This window comes from Perognathus longimembris, chromosome 17 (assembly GCF_023159225.1).
Source record: "Perognathus longimembris pacificus isolate PPM17 chromosome 17, ASM2315922v1, whole genome shotgun sequence".
In the NCBI taxonomy this organism is placed as follows: domain Eukaryota; kingdom Metazoa; phylum Chordata; class Mammalia; order Rodentia; family Heteromyidae; genus Perognathus; species Perognathus longimembris.
The window spans coordinates 41,300,734-41,318,644 of NC_063177.1; the positions used below are offsets into that span (position 1 = coordinate 41,300,734).

Below are 17,911 nucleotides of genomic sequence, written 5' to 3' on the forward strand. Positions count from 1 at the left end.
GTGGGGGTGGGGTGGGGCAATACTGAAGCTTGAACTCAGCTTACCTCATGAACACTTGGCTTGCTTGCTCCTGCTGGCACAAGCAACTGATGCCTGGGTGGAATTGAGGCTGGTGATTAGGGTAAAGGGAAGGCTAATATTGTGAGGCACATGAAAACAAAGAAACTGACAAAATCATGCCCACTCCTACCACCTCAGCGGCCTCACAATGGTCATGCTGCATTTTCTGCAGCAAACCATGTCTTAAGACTTCATGCCCTGGCTGGAAGCAATTTTATCAAATCGTCCTTCCTTCAGCATCAAGTCATTTCCCTAGGCCTTTGAAATCTGCCATAGGACCTATTTGTTAAACAGTGGATTTGCTGTCCTAATTATACTCCGCTCAGGCTTAGCCTGAGATGAGTTTGCCTCCCCTGATGACAAACCAAAGCACAGGGGAGGCGGCTGCTCACATATGGGCTGAGTGGGTGTGTGCCTGGGGACTGCAGGGAACCAGCCTGAAGTTTAAACCTGCTTAGGCTAATTCTCACCCAGGGGCTCAGGGCAGAGAGAGTATCGACCACTCTCCTCATCCAGAGACCAACTAAAGCAAAAAGTAGGTCTAGAGTATGGTTTAAACGGCAGAGAGCCCAGCCAGCAAGTGCAAGGTTCTGAGTTCAAACCCCAGTACTGAAAAGTTGGGCCTTTTATCTGAATATCTGTAACAAAGAATATAGCACCAGTGGGTTTTTTTTTTCCTTTTTAATGGAGAATACTGGGGATTGAACTTACATTTGCTAATTTGCTAGGGTGGTGCTTTATTACAAGCCATTCCTCCAGCCCTGCTTTTGGTGGGTTATTTTGGAGATGGAGTCTAGTGGGCTTTTCTGCCCAGGCTAGCCTCAAACAGTGCCCTCCAGATCTCAGCCTCCTGAGTAACTGAGATTAAAGTTAGGAGCCACTGGTGTCTGGCTCTCTGAGCCAGTGCTGCTGTCAATGAAGCAAGCTATTCTGCTGCTGCAGGCCAGTCTGGAGGGGCAGAAGTGGGAAAGGTCAGGTCTGGTGAGAAGGCAAAGGACAGGGCCCTGATCTCTTGTCATTGAGGCAAACTTCTGTCACCTCTTTGCCAGGCTGAGCTGAAGTGGCCAGGAAGACCACCTGGTCTAGCAAGCAGAGCCCAATCCACCTGTACATAGATGCCAGACCCCTCCTGAGACCCAGTGAACTAGATCCTAACTCTTTACTCACAGTTATATGGAGTGAGCAGAGGGTTAGGGACCTGCCAAGGCTCTGGTTATTAGCATACTTGTGCAGACTCTGGTCTTTAATGTACTCTGGGAAGGAATAGTTAACCTAGACTTAGAAGACAAAGTAAGAAAGGTGAACCTATCAGGAAGCAGATAAATTCAGAACCGAAGAGAAGTGTTTTCCTTCTTCCTTTCTATTCATTCTTTCTGTGGTTTAGGGATCTTGTGTTTGCTAGGCAAGTGCTCTGTAACTTGGATCACCTATCTAGGCAGATAAATACTGCAGTGTTTTCTTTTACAGAATGGGAGCAAGAGCTTAAGCACCCCAATGTAAACTGTAGGCTCTCAGGGTAACCTAATGAATCGCTTCCTTTCTCTTCTTGGTGTCTTGGATGGCCATCTGTGGGAACAGATGGGTGGTTGGCCTCTGTGAGGAAGGCCAGGGGGATAGGCAAGTGTGTGCCTGGGGAGGGTCTGGCCTGCTGGCTTGAAGAGGCTGAGCTCCAGCTGCTTCTGTCCAGTAAGCCCCTCAGTGGCTCATTCCTTCACCAACTGTTGACCGAGCCTCTCCGTGCTTGGCAGCCATGGCTGCGATGACCTTGGTCTCAACCATGGGGAAACTGGAGACAGGAACAAATGAGAACAGCTGGGAGGAACAGAGCACACTGACAGGAGTGGGAGCTGTCAGGCTGTGTTCACCCGGGCCAGCTGCTATGGGAGCCCCTGCCACCCTTGCTGCCCCCAGATCTGTTGTGGGCAAGAAAAAGAGCCACAGCAAGGGCTGGGAATATGGCCTAGTGGTAGAGTGCTTGCCTCCTATACATGAAGCCCTAGGTTGGATTCCTCAGCAACACTTATATAGAAAAGGCCAGAAGTGGCGCTGTGGCTCAAGTTGACAGAGTGCTAGCCTTGAGCAAAGAAAAGCCAGGGACAGTGTTCAAGCCCTGAGTTCAAGCCTGAGGACTGGCAAAAAAAAAAAAAAGGAAGAAAGAGCCATGGCAAAGCAAGAACCCATGCTCCTCTCAAGGCCTAGCAAGGGAGAAAGGGAGGCTTGCCATGCCTTCTTCAAGTCCCACTCAAACCTGCCAGCAGCTCCCCCAGGCACACACGGATAAGTCAAGAACCTACGTTCATGACCCTCTGTTCTTCCTGCTCTGAAGGAAGTCATCATTCTCCACAATCCGATCCCTTTCCCTCATTCCACGCCACCTCTCACCCAGCAGAAGGACAGATTGCAGGATAAGTCAGGGAAAATGAGGCACGAGAAACAGAAGCCAGGAATCCAGAGACAAACATTCTATCAGCGGATAGCTCCACCGAAAGCACATGGGCAGGACTTCTTTTACTTGAAGCTGCACAATCCCTCTCTAAACTGCTACATATGGTTAAAAAAAAAAAGAAGAAGAAGAAGAAGAAGTTCTCTCCCTCTTGATCTTGACTGATTGCCCAAATGATTACCACATGATGAGAAATGACCAAGAATATCTTAAAGACAGACTTATCCAAGGGAAAGACATTTGGTAAAATGACTTCTGTGATCAGAGAAGTGTTTACAAAGAGGTGAAAGTGATCTTACGGAGCTTAAGCTCCTGGCTTAAAAGAAGCATCAGGTGAAAGCTATCCTTTGTTTAAAGGGTACTCAAGGAAAAAAAAGACATTTCTGCCACAATGACCCAAATGTCGTAGGCTGACCAACCAAAATCTGTGTACCAGCAAGAAGAGCTGAATGTGCCAGGTTTCCAGAACAAATGGCAGCACTTATCCCAAGATGAATTTACAAAAAAAGCCACAGCTCACTTTTTCACATAAATTCCCTTGGGTACATGAGAGCATTCAGGTGCCTCTTTTTTTTTTCTTTTTGATGCCAGTCCTGGGGCTTGAACTATGGGCCTAGATGCTATCCCTGAGATTTTGTGCTCAAGGCTAGCACTCTACCACTTGAGCCATAGCACCACTTCCAGCTTTTTGTAGTTAAGTTTCATGGGCTTTCCTGCCAGGGCTGGCTTTGAACTACAGTCCTTAGGTCTCAGCCTCCTGAGTAGCTAGAACTGCAGACTGCAGGCGTGAGCCACTGGTGTCCAGCTTACATGCCTCTTACTACATGTGCCCACACCTTTTTTTTTTTTGCCAGTCCTGGGGCTTGAACTCAGGGCCTGAGCACTGTCCCTGGCTTCTTTTTGCTCAAGGCTAGCACTCTACCACTTGAGCCACAGAACCACCTCTGGCCGTTTTCTATACATGTGGTGCTGAGGAATCGAACCCATGGCTTCATGTATACGAGGCAAGCACTCTTGCCACTAGGCCATATTCCCAGCCCCACTTTTTTTTTTTTTTTTGAGTGTTCTACCCTTCCTTCCCTTTCCTAATGAACTTCTTAGTTTCTACCTTGACCTGGCCTAAAGTTCTTTCTTTGAAACAGCATCATGAACCTGCTACCCACAGGCCTCTTCTCTTTGGAAGATCTCACCCAGAGCCGCACCAGTTCTGGTAATAAATCTCACAGCCACTGCTAATCCTGGCTATGGTCTGAATCTTCTATGAAACCGCCAAAGGGTCCAGAGAGCAGGCTGTACATCTGCCTGACTGATCAGAATCAGGCTAGAAGCTGTTGCTAAGAGGCAAAGTTGTCAGCCGCAGCTAAGAGGCTAGTCTCTGAACTCTGCCACACAACTGCAAGGAGCTGTCTCACCAGCCTGGCTCATGGTGGTCAGTGCTCCACAAATGAGAAATAGTAGAGCACCAAAGTCCTTGCCTTGCTTTCTCTAGGTCTCAGCCTCCACATGTGAACGAGGCTGGGCTCCTAGCGTCAGGGCAGCGGCAGCTACTGGGAGAGGCTGTGAAGTTCACAGACTCTTCTTCTCCCGATGCCGTTAATAAATGTTCACCTGTGAACCAAGGAATGCTGTGGCAGTGATGTCTGGGACTCGTCCTGCACACCAAAGGCTATTGGCAGAACTTGGCCAGAGAGAAGTTAATGCTCAATGCAGGAAAATGCAAGCTGGAATATAGTGAAACTTTGATCTCAAGGGAGTCACATCTCAACGCTCACCCTCGCCCTCCCCGCACTCCAATTCTCCATGACAGTGGAAAGGCACAGAGTGGAGAGGAAAGGTAGCAGGGACTTCAAGGTAGAGAGCCAGTGTCTGCAAGTGTAAGAGGAGGATGGAATTCTTTTTTTCTTTTTTTGTGCCAGTCCTGGGGCACTATCCTTGAACTTCTTTATGTTCAAGGCCAGTGCTTTACCACTTCAGCCACAGTGCCACTTCCCACTTTTTCTGAGTTTATTGGAGATAAGACTCTCACACTTTCCTGCCTAGACTGGCTTTGAACTGTGATCCTCAGATCTCAGCCTCCTGAGTAGCTAGCATTACATACATGAGCCACTGGTGCCTGGCTAGGAGGATGGAATTCTATCCTGTTCCATAAATGGTGGGCTTGTCTCACCGACCTTCTCCTAACTTCCCAGAGACGACAAAGAAAGGACACTTGAGAAGAACTGCCTCCCTTAAAACTCCGCTGGCCATGTTTCTCTTAGAGAAAAATGATAGTGGGCTGTCTCACCCCCACACAAAGCCCCACTGCTGCTTCTCTACACAGCCCCACACTGCAGCCTCGGGGCCTGACTCTCTGGTCTCTGCCATTCTTCTCTCCCAGACAGAAGGGCTCACAGCTCAAATGGTCATCCAGGGCTGGGGATATGGCCTAGTGGCAAGAGTGCTTGCCTTGTATACATGAGACCCTGGGTTCAATTCCTCAGTACCACATATACAGAAAGCGGCCAGAAGTGGCGCTGTGGCTCAAGTGGCAGAGTGCTAGCCTTGAGCAAAAAGAAGCCAGGGACAGTGCTCAGGCCCTGAGTCCAAGGCCCAGGACTGGCAAAAAAAAAAAAAAAAGGTCATTTATCATGCTATTCCCTTGCTTAGGACCTTCACTACTCCTTCACTACTGAGGATACAGTGGCATACTTTTTTTTTTTTTTTTTGGCCAGTCCTGGGGCTTGGACTCAGCCTGAGCACTGTCCCTGGCTTCTTTTGGCTCAAGGCTAGCACTCTGCCACTTGAGCCACAGCGCCACTTCTGGCCATTTTCTGTATATGTGGTGCTGGGGAATTGAACCCAGGGCCTCATGTATACGATGCAAGCACTCCTGCCACTAGGCCATATCCCCAGCCCAAGTGGCATACATTTTTTAATCCCAGCTACTAAGGTGACAAGAGATCAAGAGGATAATGTTTCAAGGCTAGCTCCAGCAAAAGTTAGCAAGTTCCATTTCAACCAATAAGCCACACATGCTGGTGTGTGGTCCCATCTACGTGGGGGCATGAATAGAAGGATCACATTCCAAGGGCATCCTTGGGCAAAAACATGAGCTGAAAAACAGCTTAAGCAAAAAAGGGCCAGAAGTGTGACTCAAGTAGTAGAATCAGGTTTGGGGTCCTAAGTTCAAATCCAAGTACAGAAAAATAACAACAGCCAACAAAAACAACAGCCAGCCAATAACCCTCACTGCCTTCTTTTTCCTCTTTTGGTCCCTCACAGAGGTTTTCAGGTGCTGTGTGATCCCCCTCAAGCACCCCTGTCCATGCCCCATGCTCATCAATCACCCTGGCCCTCCCAGGCCCTGAAGGTGCTGGCTCTTTCCTAGCCCCAAATTTCCCAGCATGCTATTCTCTCTGCCACAGCATTGACCTCCTGAGTGATTTCTTTCTGCTGGATTTTGGTAGTCCCGGGATTTGAACTCAGGGCCTAGCATTGCTGGGCAAGCACCCTGCCTGAGCCACACCTCTACTCCTCTCATCTTGCTTGTACCTATTCTGTCAACCAACCCAGGCCCTGGGCAAACAAGAGTGCCAGCCCACATGAAGCTCCCCCTCTGGAGTGGGAGGTGGCAGTGGGAGGAGGGGCATAAACAACACATCCAGTGTGTGTGGTGGTGGAAGCAGGGTTGTTTAGAATGAGGGACCTGGCTCTCGCAGCCAGGGCTGCCTGTAGGCAGCAAGGGAGCAGGTCACAGCCCTTTCAGAGCAGCCCCCTCTGAACCCCGACCCACATCAGGCCCCTGGCACTACTCTTATTTACTTTCTCTCCCTCCTACCCGTGCACTTGTCTCTGTGTGACTTTTTAAGTGTTAAATAAAACAAATTCCATGAGGCCACAAAACATGTCTGATTTGTACCTGTCTCTAGAATCTTGCATCATATCCAAGTTTCTCACTGCAGTGTAAACTCAGGGCCTTGTGCTTACAAGGCAGGTGATCACTTGAGCTCAAATTATTTAACCTTTCTTTCTTTTTTTTGTTGGTCATGGGGCATGAACTCAAGGCTTGGGAGCCATCCTTGAGCTTCTTCACTCAAGGCTAGCGCTCTACCACTTTGAGTCACAGTGCCACTTCGGGTTTTTTGGTGGTTATCTGGAGATAAAGAGTCTCAAAGACTTTTCTGCCTAGGCTGGCTTTGAACTGCACTCTTCAGATCTCAGCCTCCTGAATAGCTAGGATTAAAGGCATAAACCATGGGTGCCCAGCTTATTTAACCTTTCTTTGATCCACCTTCTTCATGTGGAAAAAAATGGAGGTGATGTTATCGACTTCTCTCAGTTGCTCTGAAGAGTTGTTATAGGCTGATACATGTAGAGTGCTTAGAATAGTGCAGGCACATCAGGCCCTCATCCCTGTGTTCCCTACTAGAACTCAGAGTGACTGGCAGTTTTAGTAAGTCCCTAAAGAGTGAATGACCAAAGAAGTCCAAGCTCCAGCCTAGACATCAGTTCAGAGGAGGGGGAAACATTGCCATCACATTATCCTGTCAGTGGCCTCCCAGTCTACTTTTTGGCCATTAGAATATGCTAATAAATGACTGCTCGGGGAGGGGACACAAAAAGGGGGGGGACACAAAGCACTCAATGGGTTAATTAGAACAGGAGCTGTTGCTCTGATTCTCTTTCCTCCCTTGGGAGAGCTGAGGACATTAAGTGGGAAACAAGTTCTATTGCTTCACATCTCCCAATCAACAGCCCCCAACCTGCTGCACCGGGCCAGGACCTGGCTGCTCATTAGCTTGCAGCTTGCTTCTTCCTCTGCAGCTCCCAGGGTGTCACACTGGACAAGCCTGGCCGGCCGGCCGTTTCTCCTTTGAATTGCTTTCCAAAGGGGACATATCTACTTTCCTCCAATGATCAATATAATCATTCAAGAAAACGAGTTATTCCCGCCTTGGGACCCAATTATTTTCTCATGGAGCCAATGGTTGCAAAAATATATTGTTTTCCAGTTAACTATTAAGTGCTATTTTTATACAGTTTCCCCACTCCTAATCTTTCATTATTGGTGAAGGGTTGCCATTTAAACTTCTCAGTCCAAGTTCTCTTCCCTGCTGGGCCTATTAAGTCACCACCTTTTCTAGCTGCCAGTTACCTAGAGGGAAAAGCAAGAGGGGGTGGCTGGGTCAGTCCCCTCTCCTTCCTCCCCTAGCTAGCACGTCTGCTTTCCATGGGGCATTCTGCACAGCCATAAAGCATCACTTTGGGGAATGTCTGTGAGTGGGCAGGGGAGTGTGTGTTTGGACTGGATACTAACTATGCCGGTCACAGGAAAGGTCACTTTCAGAAGCTTTGCAGTTACCAGGACTTTGGATGGATCTCAGCTCTGTCACTAACTACTTTTGTGGCCTTGGGCAATTTTCTTCATCATTTAGAACTGCTGTTTCCTTGAGCAAAAAAAAACAAACAAAAGATAGGATTAGCAATGACTGTTCACAGGGGTCTTGTCAAGATTAAATGAGGTAACAGAGGTCATAGTCACCTGTCTTCCCAATTCAGTGTGTGATGTCACAATCACTGTGGTTTACTCTCCTTAAACAGCATCTCTATCCTTCCTCTTGCCCAGGCCCCAAGGAGGCACAGTGATGGGCACTTGTAGTCCCAGCCACTCAGGAGGCTGAGGCAGGAGTCTGATGCCAGACGGGCAACATGGTGAGAGTCTCAAAGAATGAAAACCAACACACAAAAAACCACTTGCTTATGCCAAAAAATTCAATGCATTCTCTTATTTCCTTAATCCACTCTCATCACATCCTTTATCCAATCTACCTGCTGAAGGTGTGGTTCAAGTGGTAGAGCACATGCCTAGTAAACACAAGGCCCCGAGTTCAAATTCCATATGCAAAAATGGCAAAACAAGACAAACTCTTACAGCCAGGTGCTAGTGGCTCATGCTTGTAATTCTAGCTATTTAGGAGGCTGAAATCTGAGGATCTCAGTTCAAAGGCAGCCCAAACAGGAAAGTCCATGAGAGTCACCATTAATTAACCACCCAATAAAGCTGGTAGTGGAGCACCCAGGCCCTGAGCCTAATCCTCCGAGCTCAAGCCCCAGCACCATTGTGTGTACAAGAGCACACGCACACACACACATACATAACACCCCCAAACCCTTAATATCCAGCCCACCAGTGCCCCTGCCTCTACTTTCCCACCCCAACACCCCTGGGTTCCTGTCATCTTGCTTCTAGATCACTGAAGTAGCTTCTAGGTCATCTCCTTGCTGCCACTTTTGCTACCGAACTGTTTCTAATACAGCAGTTCCTGTGATCTTTGAGAATGCAAGTCAGCTCAGGTCAGCCCCTGCTCAAAGCCCTGTAGGAGCTCCCATCTCACCACACAAGCCAATCTTTGCAGAGTCCTCCACAGACTTCAGGGCTACAGGAGGAACTTAGCTCAAAAAAGTAATTTATATATATGCCCTCAGGTTGACTTCACACTGGGGAGCAAGAATCTCTGAGGAAAGCCTAAAGACTTTGCAAGGAGTATAAAGGCACAGTATAGGAGGAATAAATTTCCAACTTGGTTCCCACAGCAGTTCCCAAGGGGAGTGGGTGATGCAGCCTCTGCTTTACCAGCTCAATCATCTCCTCTTTCAGACAAAGGCCTAACCACCTGCTCATGTCCAATCTTACTAAGCTGCACTGTACCATGGTACAAAAATCCTAAGTACCACAAACTCAGAATGTCAGTTTGTAAGCTGAGAATATGACTGCCCATACATACTATGTAATAAATCCTTGCCTGACAGAGGCAAGTGATAGCCTAACTTTGCCCTAAAAAGTTAAAGGCTTCTTTTCCTGTGTGGCCTTTGTTCATTTATCTTGTAAAGGAGAAGATTCAGGCCACGGGACACCGGCCTCTGAAAGTCTCTCTGTGGCTTTGACATTGTGAGCGCTTCACCCCCTTCCTGCCCCATCCTGGCCCAGGAACCCTTACTAGCAAGACTGGAGGGAATGCCTCATTTGGAGCCTAAAGTGGAAGGATAGAATCCCCCCACTCCTGCAGCATCTGACAAGCACAGACCTTAGGCTTCCCAAAGGCCAATAGCCCTCCATTCCTCTTCCTCATCTCTAGCTGAGCCCAGGACATCTAGAAGCACAAGAAAACAAAGTGTAAGCTCTGATCCCAACTCCACCTCCAAGAGGTCAGCAGAACACCCCTTGGGGCAACTCCCGGCCACCTTGGTTTTCCTCAAATGTACACAGACTGGCAGAGGCCAAACACCATCTGTGGGGGAGCCGGAGCCCCTATGGGTCTGTGCTCGTATCTCGTCCTGCATTTGAGGTGCTGTGACTGTATCCTACCCTGAGACATTTGTATCTTCTTGGCTTTGTAATAAATGTTGCATATTCTCTCTCTCTCTCTCTCTCTCTCTCTCTCTCTCTCTCTCTCTCACACATACACACACATACACACACACACAGTTAAAGGCACTGGTGATTCACACCTGTAATGACAGATATTTGGGAGGCTAAGAACAAGACTGTGATTCAAGGAGAGTCAAGATAGAAAAGTTCTTGAAACCCTTTCTCAACCCATAGCTGGATTAGGTGGCCCATGCCTGGCATCCTTGTTAAATGGGAAGCCAAACTCAGGAGGATCAGGGTTCCAGGCTAGCACTGGGCAGAAAAGCCCAGTGGAAGAAGTCAGTGGAAGTAGTTGGGTATGCTGGTACACACCTGTCACTCCAGCCACTAAGACGTGCCTAAAACAAGCAGATCAGAGTCCAGACCTATGCACAGGCAGGAAATGAGACCCATCTCAAGATCAGTATCAGCACAAAAACTGGCTGAAACAATTACTCAACATAAAAGGTCAAAAATTGACCTCTCAGGGGAATACAATAGCTCAAAAGCTATGTATGTACGTTCATATAAGACTACTGTCGACATATTGTCTAATGTCCACATTACATTTAAAGCCCTAGGCGAACTTTCTTGGGCGTGGCCACGTGGCTACTGTATATGTTCTTGATACATTGTATATTGTATATATGTCTACCTGACCTAGAGAAGGGATAGAAAAACAGGGCATAAGATATCACAAGAAATGTACACACTGCCCTACTATGTAACTGTACCCTTTTTGCACAACATCTTGTCAAAAAAATTGTGTTCAATTAATAAATAAATTAAATTAAAAAAAAAACTGGCTGAAGGTGCTCAGCAGTAGAGCAGCTACCTAGCAGGCTCAGGGATCTGAATTGTTTAAACCCCAACAGAGGATCATAAAAGAATCATTAGGGCTGGGAATATGGCCTAGTGGTAGAGTGCTTGCCTCCCACACATGAAGCCCTGGGTTCGATTCCCCAGCACCACATATATGGAAAACAACCAGAAGTGGTGCTGTGGCTCAAGTGGCAGAGTGCTAGCCTTGGGCAAAAGGAAGCCAGGGACAGGCTCAGGCCTGAGTTCAAGGCCCAGGACTGGCAAAAAAAAAAAAAAAGGAGCTTTAGGTTGGGTGCTAGTAGCTCATGCTTATTGTCCTATCTACTCAGGAGGCTGTGATCTGAGGATCAAAGACTGAAGCCAACCCATGTAAGAAAGCCTATGAGATTCTTATTTCTAACTGCAAAAAAAGGCCACAAGTGGAGCTGTGGGGGCAGAGGGCAGACTAGAGCAAAAAAGCTCAGGGAGGGGGGGAATGTGGCTTAGTGGTAGAGTGCTTGCCTAGCATGCATAAAGCCCTGGGTTCAATTCCTCAGCACCACATAAACAGAAAAGGCTGGAAGTGGCACTCTGGCTCAAATGGTAGAGTCTTAACCAAAAAAAGCTCAGGGACAGCACTCAGGCCCTGAGTTCAAGTCCCAGGACCGGCACAAGAAAAAACTGACCTGAGTCTGAGTGTTGGTGGCTTATGCCTGTAATCCTATCTACTCAGAAGGCTGAGATCTGAGGATCCAGGTTCAAAGATAGTCTAGGTAGGAATGTCTTTAAGAATCTTATTTCCAATTAAGCACCAAAAAGCTAAAAGTGAAGCTGTGGCTCCAGTGGTAGAGCTCTAGATTTGGCTGAAAAAGCAAATGGACAGTGCTAAGGCCCTGAGTTCAAGTTCCATTACTAACACACACAATCACACACAAATGAGCTGCTTTTTCTGTGTGTGTGTGTGTGTGTGTGTGTGTGTTGTTTAGGAGCTAACTTATGGTCTCACACATAACTAAGAAAGCTCTCTGCCACTGAGCAACACCCTCAGCTTCTAATATGCAAGGATACATGAACTAAAAGAAGAAAAAAGCTCTGCCAGCTTATTAAATAAAACTTCAGGGCTGGGAATGTAGCTTAGCGGTAGAGTGCTTGCCTAGCATGCACAATGCATGATTCCTCAGCACCACATAAACAGAAAAAGCCAGAAGTGGCATTGTGGCTCAAATGGCAGAGTGCTAGCCTTGAGCAAAAAGAAGCCAAGGACAGTGCTCAGGCCCTGAGTTCAAGCCCCAGGACTGGCTAAAAAAAAACCCACAAAAAAGCACTTCATAAAATTATCAAAACTAACAGTTGTTTTAATCAGTATACTTTCAGTATACTTAGAATCCACAAAAACTCAATCCAAAAAGAAATATATAATACTATGATGACACACAATTTTTAATGGTTTAGGGGCTGGGGATATGGCCTAGTGGCAAGAGTGCCTGCCTCATATACATGAGGCCCTGGGTTCGATTCCCTAGCACCACATATACAGAAAATGGCCAGAAGTGGCGCAGTGGCTCAAGTGGCAGAGTGCTAGCCTTGAGCAAAAAGAAGCCAGGGACAGTGCTCAGGCCCTGAGTCCAAGCCCCAGGACTGGCCAAAAAATAAAAATAAAAATAAAAAAATAAAAAACAATTTTTAATGGTTTAATTTTATAGGCACTTTTGCAGCAGAAAAGCAGAATGAAAAATCAAAGATACTCAAGCACAAAATCTTATAGTAGGGGGCTGGGAATATGGCCTAGTGGCAAGAGTGCTTGCCTTGTATACATGAAGCCCTGGGTTCGATTCCCCAGCACCACATATATAGAAAATGGTCAGAAGTGGCGCTGTGGCTCAAGTGGTAGAGGGCTCACCTTGAGCAAAAAGAAGCCAGGGACAGTGCTCAGGCCCTGAGTCCAAGCTCCAGGACTGGCAAAAAAAAAAAAAAATCTTATAGTAGGAAAAAAACTTTCTTTAATGAAACAGAGTAGGAGTTTAAGGAAGAAAAAGGGTTGGGCATGGTAGTGCATGTCTCTAATCCCACCACTGGGGGAGCTAAGGCAGGAAGAACATGTAGCTAAAGCTACATATTAAGACTTTAAAAATAAATAAATGGAAAAAAGGAGGATGTGAGATTTCCACTACTGGGTTAAAAACTAGCTCATTTTTCTTTTTAAAGTCTTAAGGAAGCTGGGCACCAGTGGCTCACGCCTATAAGCCTAGCTACTCAAGAGGCTAAGATCTAAGGACCATGCTTGCAAGCCAGCCAGGGAGGGAAAGTCCCTGAGACTCTTATCTCTGATTAACCACCAGAAAATGGGAAGTGGCACTGAGGCTCAAAGTGGTAAAGTGCCAGCCTTGAGCAAAAAAAAAAAAAGCAGTGGGCTGGGGATATAGCCTAGTGGCAAGAGTGCCTGCCTCGGATACACGAGGCCCTAGGTTCGATTCCCCAGCACCACATATATAGAAAACGGCCAGAAGCGGCGCTGTGGCTCAAGTGGCAGAGTGCTAGCCTTGAGCAAAAAGAAGCCAGGGACAGTGTTCAGGCCCTGAGTCCAAGGCCCACGACTGGCCAAAAAAAAAAAAAAAAAAAAAAAAAAAAGCTCAGGGACAGCATCCAGGCGCTGAATTCAAGTCCTACAACTGACAAAAAAAAGTCAATATTTATAAAGAATCATAGACATTACAAATATTGAAAGTTTCATAGAAAAAAAATTAGCTGTCAATCAAAAAAATGTACTGGCTGCATGGTTTCAAAACAAAACTAAATCACTACTTAACTGCCCTTAGCTATCAGCCCTATTTTTTTTTCTTATAGTAGAAGCCTCCAGAGAGGCTCTGAAACCCTTTAAATCTCTCTCCAGGGGCTGGGATGTCGCTCAGTTGCAAAGCACTTGCCTAGCAACTACAATATCCTGGTTGGATCTCCAGCACCAAAAATGGAAAGAAAGGAAAAAAAAAAAGTGGGGCTGGAAATGTGGCTTAGTGGTAGGGTGCTTGCCTAGCATGCCTGAAACCCTAGGTTCGATTCCTCAGTACCACATACACACACAAAAAAAGCCGGAAGTGGCGCTCTGGCTCAAGTGGTAGAGTGCTAGCCTTGAGCAAAAAGAAACTTGGGGTCTAGGAATGTGGCTTAGTGGCAGAGTGCTTGGCTAACATGCACGAAGCCCTGGGTCCCCTTCCTCAGTACCACATAAACAGAAAAAGCTGAAAGTTGTGCTGCGGCTCAAATGGTAGAGTGCTAGCCTTGAGCAAAATCAGAAGCTCAGGGACAGTGCCCAGGCCCTGAGTTCAAGGCCCAGGACTGGCAAAAAAAAAAAAAAAAAAAGTCTCTCCAGGAAAACTTGCTGATCTGCAGACCAAGAGCTCTGCTAGAACAAAACTACCTCAATGGGCCTACCTCTATTCATCAAACAGATCTAACCTTATTTCCTAGGCCAGCACTCTTTACTACACCAAATCTACTCATTTAGGAGAAAGCAGCACTCTCATTGCGGCAACAAAACAAAACATACCACCTTCCTTTTGTGTTTTAAAACACACAACGTTGGGGGGGGGGGGCCGGGAGCCTGGGAATATGTATGGCCTAGGGCAAGAGTGCTTGCCTCGTATACATGAAGCCCTGGGTTCCGATTCTCCAGCACCACATATATACAAAAGGCCAGAAGTGGCACTGTGGCTCAAGTGGCAGAGTACTAGCCTTGAGCAAAAAGAAGTCAGGGACAAATGCACAAGCCCTAAGTCCAAGGCCCGGGACTGGCAAAAAAACAAAACAAAAACCACACAACAGGGCTGGGAATGTGGCTTAGTGGTAGAGTGCTTGCCTAGCATGCATGAAGCCCTGGATTCAAATCCTCAATACCAAATAAATAGAAAAAGCTAGAAGTGGCACTGGGTTCAATCAGGTGATAATTTCATCATAACTAACGGAGAGCTGTTTGAAAACTCTGAAAGCAAACAACACCAGAGATGTCAATGCCTCCTCTGGAGACTAGAGGTCATACATACACACACAGACTACCACATATACATATATGTACATAACTGTAGAATATAAATAAGTGAATATACACACATGCATATTTGTGATACTAGGGTTTGAACATAGCCTTCAGTTTTCTAGGTTGGTGCTCTACCACTTAAAATTAAGTTCCCACCTGTATTACATATTTGTTGTTGGTGGTGGTGGTCTTGGAGCTTGAACTCTGGGCCTGGTCGCTGTCACTGAGCTCTTCATCTCAAGGCTAGTGCTCTATCACTTGAGCCACAGTACCACTTCTGGTTTTCTGGTGGTTAATTAGAGAAAAGAGTCTCTCAGGAACTTTCCCGGCTGGCTCAGCCTCCTAAGTAGCTAGTATTACAGGTGTGAGCCACTGGTGGTTGGCTTCATATTTTTTTCTAGTAATTTTTTGGTTTGTTTTTTTTTGGCTAGTGCTGGGGCTTGAACTCAGGGCCTGAGCACTGTCCCTGGCTTCTTTTTGCTCAAGGCTAGCATTCTACCACTTGAGCCACAGCGCCACCTCTGGCTTTTTCTTTTCTTTTTTTTTTGACCAGTCCTGGGCCTTGGACTCAGGGCCTGAGCACTGTCCCTGGCTTCTTCCGGCTCAAGGCTAGCACTCTGCCACCTGAGCCACAGCGCCCCTTCTGGCCGTTTTCCATATATGTGGTGCTGGGGAATCGAACCGAGAGCTTCATGTGTAGGAGGCAAGCACTCTTGCCGCTAGGCCATATTCCCAGCCCACCTCTGGCTTTTTCTATATATGTGGTGCTGAGGAATCGAACACAGGGCTTCATATATATGAGGCAAGCACTCTACCACTAGGCCATATTCACAGCCCCATATTTTTTTGTTTTATACTTTAGTTCTCTGGGTATGGTAGTTCACATGTGTAATCTCAGCTAGAATCATAAGGATCATGGCCAGCCTGGGCAGTAAGTTATCGAGACTCTATGCTTAGTAGCCTGTGATGTTTAGTACCTAGAGAGGGAGGAAATGGCAGTCCTGGACTAACCAGGGTAAAAACATGAGAAAATAAAAAATAACTAGCTGGGCACCAGAAGCTCATCCTAATAATCCTAGCTACTTAGCAGGGTGAGATCTGAGGATTGCTAGCCTGGGCAGGAAAGTCCACGTAATTCTTTTTTTTTTTTTTGGTCAGTCCTGGGGCTTGGACTCAGGGCCTGAGCGCTGTCCCTGGCTTCTTTTTGCTCAAGGCTAGCACTCTGCCACTTGAGCCACAGCTCCACTTCTGGCCATTTTCTGTATATGTGGTGCTGGGGAATCGAACCCAGGGCCCCATGTATATGAGGCAGGCACTCTTGCCACTAGGCCATATCCCCAGCCCCTCCATGTGATTCTTATTTCCAATTAAACACCAAAAAGCTGGAAGTAGAGGTGTGGGCTCAAGTGGTAGAATGCCTGTATAGTGAAAGACCCTGTGTTCAAACACCAGTACTGTTCAAATTTTTTTTCTTAATTTTTTTTTTTTTTTTTTTGGTTTCTTGAGATAGGTTCTTGCCATGTAGTCCAGCCTGGCCTCAAGCTTTCTATACTCTTGTAAGGCCTTCTTTACTAATGGATGACTGGGAAATCGGTGCCGCCCCCGTGCCTAATCTAACTAAACTGTACTAGCCTCCCTAGAGAAAGGGAGGGCAGAAGAAACAAGATCTCAAAGGGCCTAAAGACAGTCAGCAAAACAGCAGTGGCAAAGCACTGGACATGCACGCTACAGGGTAGGTATCCTCATTTTTCAGATGAGCAAACCGAGGGCACGAAGGGGCTGAAGGTCACACAAATGGAAGTAGCAGAGGTTCGATTAGAACAAAGGGAAAAAAATCAATTTAAGTCTGACTATACGATTCTAACGCCAAACGGTTTTGGCCTGAAACTGTTTGAATGCAAAGTTGCCATCATCTTTCAACTTGAACACTTTTCTCCTTTTTCACACCTGTGCCACTGCAATCAACCCCTGGCCTCGCGGGTGGCTGGCTGTCAAGACGATGATAAAGAAAGCGGTGGCTCGCTCCACGGTCTCCTCGCCCCACCGAGCACCCGGGAAGCGGTCCTGCGCGCCCTGAGGCCGGGCCTCCAGCCTTGCCCAGCGCGGGGACCTCGGAGGGAAACAGTGCGGCTCCCGCCCCGGGGCCGGGCCCGCAGCCTCCCGGGCCCGCTCGCTCCCACCGCCACCGCCAACCCGGCGCCACGTACCGGGACTCGGACGAGCGCACGCAGCGGGGCTTCGCCCAATCTCCGCAGCGCGCTCGCAAGCGGGCTTCCAGGGGTGGGCGGGGACCGGGAGCCAGCACGCGAACCGGACATCCGGCCTGCGGAAGGGGCGGGGCCCGAGGCTCGCAGGGGCGTGGCCGAGAGGTAGGGATGAGGTGGGCGTGGCCGAGAGGTAGGGATGGGGTGGGCGTGGCCGAGAGGTAGGGATGAGGTAGGCGTGGCCGGGTCGCGCTTCGGAGGAGTTAGCTCTTTGTTGGTGTGCCGGGGAGAAGGCTGGGAAGTCTTCAAGTTAGGGCTGTAAGCTGGTCACGTGGTAGCTAGGGCAGTTTACCGAGCACTTCTCGCTCGCCAGGCCTTGAGAGCACTCTGTAGTCCTTAAGATGGACACTCTCATTAATCTCATTTTACACAAGAAGTGCTTGGAGGTTAATCATTTGACCGATCTCAAACGAAGTCATTTAAGCTTATATTCTGTCCATATTTAGGCCCTCTCTCACCCTGTCTCCTTAGAGTGGGGATAATCACTACTGTGTAGTGTTGAAAGCATTGGAAATATGTGTGAAGCATCATAAATAGTAGGTACTCCATCTGCCTGTCTCCCTTCCTTCTCCCTAAACTATATTTCTCCCCTTGACTTCCTTTAAGGGATTGAATTTTTTTTTTTTTGGTTGGATGTGGGGCTTGAACTCAAGGCCTCAGTGCTGCCTCTGAATTCTTTTTGCTCAAGGCTAGCAGCACCCTACCACTTTGAGACACAATGCCACTTCTGGTTTCCTAGTGGTTAACTGGAGATAAAGAGTCTCATGGATTTTCCTGCTGGATCTGGCTTTGAACTATGATCCTCAGATCTCAGCCTCCTAAATAGCTAGGATTACAGGCATGAGCCACCAACACCCAGCTTGAATTTATTTTTAGCACTAATATACTCAGTGTTTGGCACAGCTAAGATTCAATATGTTGAAGAA

General features: G+C 47.5%; 1 protein-coding gene across 4 annotated transcripts in view; it reads right to left on the minus strand.

Moving 5' to 3' along the window:
• Positions 1-17,037, minus strand: part of Dcakd (dephospho-CoA kinase domain containing) — a 35,831-nt gene extending 18,794 nt beyond the window's left edge. For 2 of the 4 annotated variants that reach the window (XM_048365052.1, XM_048365049.1), the window contains exon 1: positions 45-910. The gene's annotated coding sequence lies outside the window, so the exon portion shown is untranslated. Of the gene's footprint in view, positions 1-44; positions 911-16,928 lie in introns of those variants that run through there. The other 2 variants (XM_048365051.1, XM_048365050.1) reach the window with 2 other exon arrangements.
• Between the last annotated feature and the right edge of the window lie 874 nt (positions 17,038-17,911).